The sequence below is a fragment of the Vicia villosa genome, linkage group LG5 (genome assembly GCF_029867415.1).
Source record: "Vicia villosa cultivar HV-30 ecotype Madison, WI linkage group LG5, Vvil1.0, whole genome shotgun sequence".
NCBI classification, from domain to species: Eukaryota; Viridiplantae; Streptophyta; class Magnoliopsida; order Fabales; family Fabaceae; genus Vicia; species Vicia villosa.
Window position 1 is genome coordinate 12395076 of NC_081184.1, and position 5677 is coordinate 12400752.

A 5677-nucleotide genomic window follows, 5' to 3' on the forward strand; every position below is an offset into this window, starting at 1 on the left:
CTATATTGTTCAAGGAATAAATTGTAACCAGGAGCAGAGATAATAAGCAAAAAGTTGGTTATTTTTTATCATACTTTGTTTCTGCGAATATTTCAACACACTTTGTTTAGCTAGACCGAAATTCGTTCACGAAGTTCTACACGAGTTTGATTCTCAATACATAAGGAAATGAGAAATAGTGAATAAGAAAGCACAATATTTACTTGAGGCAAGAGAGAGGAAATTTTTCTTGGATAACATTGAAAAGAAAATCAACTCCAATATTGATGAGGAAAAAAATGCTCAATATCTACATGTGCAGGGAAAAATTACGACCGGTTTTATTGATGTTTACGACAGTGGAACATCAGTGAGGTATTTAATGAGTTATTTAATTTGAAAAATATTTCTCAAACAAGTCTAGTTCACCGATTAGTAACAAAATCTCTTCACCATTTTGTCACTGACTATTTCTCAAATAACTCAGTTAAAAACCTCATTGAGGTTCCAATACTGTAAACATCAACAAAATCGATCATAATTTTCTGTAGCACATGTAGAACGAGCATTTTTGCCTCATAAATATCATAGTTGATACTTTTCAATGTTATCCAAGGAGAATTTCCTTGCTCTGGCCTCAAGTCAATGTTGTGATTTCTTCTGCACTATTTTTCTTTTCCTTCTGTAATTTGAATCTAACTCTTGTAGAACTTCGTCAACAAATTTCTATCTAGCTAAACAAAACGTGTTAGAAATATTCATAGAAATAAAGTGTAACAGGAAAAACTAAATTTTTGTTTTTTATTTCTCTTCCTAGAAACTATTTAATCCTTGAACAGTATGAATTTTTGTCTTGTATATTGAAATGATAATAATATTGAAATGAGATTACGATATTTGAACCCCAAATTTCATTTCATTTTATGTGTATAAACTAAGTAGTGTATGAAAGAGAAAATGAGTGAATGAGTTGATTTAATAATTAAACTTTGATATGATGAATCTGGGTCCTACTACGATTTAAAATGTTTTTTTTTCAATAAGCAATTGATATAAGAACTCGTACTAGGGGTGCAAGCCTTACAACAGAGGAACACTATAAAGAGTTGAAACAACCATAAGGATATTTATACCAATCATAAAAGCTAGACGAACAAACACGATTTAAAATTTAAAATGCGTTAATGTAACTTAAGGCACAGGCACAAAATTAATTTGGTAGTTAAAAATTAATTAAAAATGAAAGAATAATTAATTTGGTATGTAACTTACAATATAGTTTTAATTTGCATTTCGTTACAACAACAATATCAAAATATTTAAATTTTCTGTAAAACTGCAACGATATCATCGTACCTGCAATTTTATCGGCATTTTGTAGCAATATCAAAATTCGTAGAGAAACCGAGATCACAATTTAAAACTATATATAGGATTCATTCACATGAAACAAGTATAATGTATGATACTTACTTGGAATGAAGATGATTGATGATCATGATCATGTTGATGCTGAAGAGAACCCATTTTTGAAGTGAAGAAAAACAAAATCTATGTTGTTTTTTTGTTTTGTGGAGGAATAGAGCAAAAACGAGGAACTTGGATATGATGCATGTTTGAAAGGTTATTGTAATGAGAAATTTGTGTAGCGCAATTTATAAGAAGCTTTAGTTTTATATATTTCTATATATAATTTAAATGAAGAAAGTAAATTATGTTAAATATGGTATTGATATATCTGTTTCTTTATCATTTCAAAATGTTTATACAAACCAATAAAAATAGGAAAATACATCTAAAATGAGAATGAGATAAAGATGTTTAGGTAATATATATTATAAATTGATGATGTGATAAGAGAAAAATAAGAAATATGGTGTTTGTAGTATTAATATTATTTTCTCATTGAATATAAATATCATTCTTGATAAAAATAAATGTGTGTGTAATATGAAAAATAAATGTTCTAAAGTAGACACGAATACTTTTTATGTAATATATATTATACATTGATGATGTCATAAGAGAAAAATATATGGTAAAATAAGAAAACGGTGTTGTTGAATGAGTAAGAAGAAATTGTTAGTGCGTGAGGCACTTTAGTGAGGAGAGAAAGAGAAATAATAAAGAAAATAAGAATTATATTATTCATTTGAATTATATAAATAAAGATACGACGTATGACTATTTATATACAACTCTAATTGGATTTGGGCTTACACAACTTAGATTATATTTGATATTATTATATTAGATTATATTTGATATTATATTAATAATATCAATCCCACTAATATTATTATTGAAATTGTTAGAGTTCGCATTGAAAATGATAGGAAGCTAAGCATGTACTGTAATGTCTTGTAGGCATGTAGTTAGCTGTGATCTTTGTAGTCAATTTAGCTAACCTGGATCCTATGGATCGGTCTTGTACCTCATTGTTTTTGGAATGAATAAATTCTTTATTTTGCTCCAAAAAAAATCAATCCCACTAATATCTCAAGAAATCTAATAATATTTCAACACACCCCCTATAATCCAAGTTGTCGAACAACTCTAGTCATAGTCGAACTGAACTATTCCTAATTTCTTTCTCAAATTCAGGAATCTGTCGATCTTCAATCCTTTGGTGAAAATGTCGGCCAACTGTGCTTCACTTGAGCAATGCTTAACTTCAAGTTCACGTTGATTCACCTTCTCCCTTAAGAAGTGAAATCTAGCTTCGATATGCTTACTCCTTCCATGCATAACTGGATTCTTCGCCAGATTTATAGCAAACTTGTTGTCGATTTGCAACACAAACGGTTTCTTCACTTCGACTTCTATTTCTTCAAGTAAAGTTCTGATCCAAATTGCTTGACATGCAGCATAGGATCCTGCTATATATTCAGCTTCGCATGAAGACAATGCCACCACAGGTTGCTTCTTCAAAAACCATGAGATTGGGGCACCAAATACTTGAAAGAAATATCTAGTTGTGCTTCTTCGATCTTCCTCATCTCCACGCCAATCTCACATGCAATCACAAAGTTTCAAAATTTAGCTAAAAACAAAACAATTACTGAGTAAAACTGAAATGGGTTTGATGTTGTTTACCTTGTGGAGATGAGAGAGAGGAAAGAGATTCAAAGGCTTGTTTGAAACTCTATCTGATTATAGTTTTGTAGTAGAAATTGAAAACAAAGGAAAAATAGAGCCATACAATACATGAGTTAATAAATAGATACACATCAATTCAAAATATATGCACACATGAATCACATGGATTTAAAAAGAGATTGTTTGACTTATCTTTTACTTCTATATGATTCACATTATTCTGGTGTATCTTCTTCTGGTTCCACTCGTCAATTTCAGAATAATCGTTTCCCATGATTGATTATATGCGAGAGTGAGTCACCATCTCTGTCTTTTACTCGCTGAAATCATAACTTTTGCATATCGGTTTACTCGTCTTGTACAACCTCGGTTGCTGTTTCTTATTTGCTTATTGATAGCATTAAAATCCACAGATGAATAGCTTAACAAAAGGCTCACTATCTGTCAAAAGAACCAATTTTCCAGTAAAAGGCACCAAAAATACAAATAGAGAGAATATCGTTCAAGTGATTGAGTTTATCCTGTGACCGACCTTTCCTCGTAGCCATGTGAAGAGTTGTATTACCCTTCTTATTGCAGTTATTCAATATAGTTGGATCAGCTTGTAATATCTTTTCCACCATTGATGTACTCGGTCCTTTGACATCCATATGCAGTGCAGTTTGACCTTTTCTATCTTTGATGCGGATATTTCATGTATCACGGGCAATAAGCGCTTTAACAATTCGATCATCAACGTAGTTTGCACCTTTCTTAATTAGAATATCTTCTAATAATTACCTGGAACATTTAAATCATATATATAAACAAACCAACACAAATACAGCAAGCACAATATTATCTATGTAAGCCAACCCACCAGCTTTACCTGATATCACATTTTTATGTTATCAATAATGAAAGATACTTATACAATACAACCTTAGTACAATTTTCTCTGAAATGTTAAAATAGATAGTTCAAAGTTCAAACATAAAATTGAAGAGGTGATTAAAAGCTTAATTTGCAATAATACAAATTCAAATCTAACATTGAATCATCATCTGAAAAATTCATTAGATTCATTATCTGAACTGGACTTGCTTCCAATTCCACAGACTTGAAGTTTTAATTATCTCTTCCACCTCTTGATCTGCAACTATATTAACCTACACAAAAATAAAAGCATAAAAAAATCCAAAGTGTCTCACCTAAATCACTAAGAAAATTCAATTCGATATAAAATCAATATAAACATAAGAAAAAACATTTTTTTTTTAAATTAGAAGAAGCCAAACACGGAATAAGACATACACTTGAATCCCCAGAGTCCATCATCAACTTCGTCGTTTTCTTCTCTTCCATCACTTCCCAAACAGCTATATCCAAAACGTCGCATTGCATCACCTTGAATTCAGATTGGTGCGACGGTGAAACCAGAGAAGAGTCGATACCGTTCAAAACTATGTCGTTTAGTGCAAGCTTTGCCTCTCAGTTTCGTAGGGCCTTTTCCACGATTTTGAGATTCAAATCTTGATTGGCTTCTTCATCGTCATCATCGCTGCTGAACATGAGTGATGGCGGGGAAGCACCCTCGAGATTTTGGCTTGTTTCGTTGACTTGTTCGTACCCTGTTGCATTGCCGTTGAGAATCAAGGGAAGATTTGGGATTTCGATTAAGGGAATATTTGGGAAGACCTCATTTCAGAGAAGGTTAGGGTTTCAGTGTTTGAGAAGGAGAATGGAAGATTTGAGAAGAATAAACTCGGATGTAATATAAAATTTATGTTTTCATCGGTGAAAATTGTTGAAAACTGGGTTTAGAAAAGTTTATTGCATTTCACTCCTATGAAATTAGATTAAACGTTCAGCTTTCACAATTCCACAAGAGTTTTGTTCATTCCTATAAAATTAGATTACTCTATTCAGTCTAATAAATTAATATTTACTTATTAATTTGTTAATAATGTTTAAATTATTTTATTCACTTAAGAATTTTAGACTTATTAATTTGTTAATAATATTTAAATTATTTTTTTATATGTCATTTGAGTTATAAAATTAAATAATTTTTTTAATTTATATAAATTTACACCCGTTTTTTAGTTTAAAAGGAGTAATTGAGATTTGATTATAGTAATATTTTTAATTTAAACCCGTTTTTAGAAAATAGGGTGTATATTGTCACTTGATAATGCTTAAAATAACACTTTATTTATAAAATTGCCACCATGTATTTTATTTACACCCGTTTTTTATATATTGGGTGTAAATTTTAAAATTATATTAATCTTTTTGTACTAGTGGTACCTGCAATTTTATCGGCATTTTGTAGCAATATCAAAATTCGTAGAGAAACCGAGATCACAATTTAAAACTATATATAGGATTCATTCACATGAAACAAGTATAATGTATGATACTTACTTGGAATGAAGATGATTGATGATCATGATCATGTTGATGCTGAAGAGAACCCATTTTTGAAGTGAAGAAAAACAAAATCTATGTTGTTTTTTTGTTTTGTGGAGGAATAGAGCAAAAACGAGGAACTTGGATATGATGCATGTTTGAAAGGTTATTGTAATGAGAAATTTGTGTAGCGCAATTTATAAGAAGC

At 30.4% G+C, this 5677-nt stretch overlaps 1 long non-coding RNA gene across 2 annotated transcripts; it reads right to left on the reverse strand.

Moving 5' to 3' along the window:
• Nucleotides 1-3145: 3145 nt before the first annotated feature.
• LOC131606279 (uncharacterized) lies at nt 3146-4896 on the reverse strand. Of its 2 annotated transcripts, XR_009284793.1 has the most exons (4): nt 4372-4896; nt 4109-4226; nt 3611-3858; nt 3146-3519 (listed from the first exon to the last, which is right to left on the reverse strand). It is a non-coding gene; the product is annotated as an uncharacterized LOC131606279 (long non-coding RNA). The 2 variants fall into 2 exon arrangements; XR_009284792.1 differs by lacking the exon at nt 4109-4226 and having other exon boundaries at nt 3147-3519; nt 4372-4881.
• Nucleotides 4897-5677: the final 781 nt, after the last annotated feature.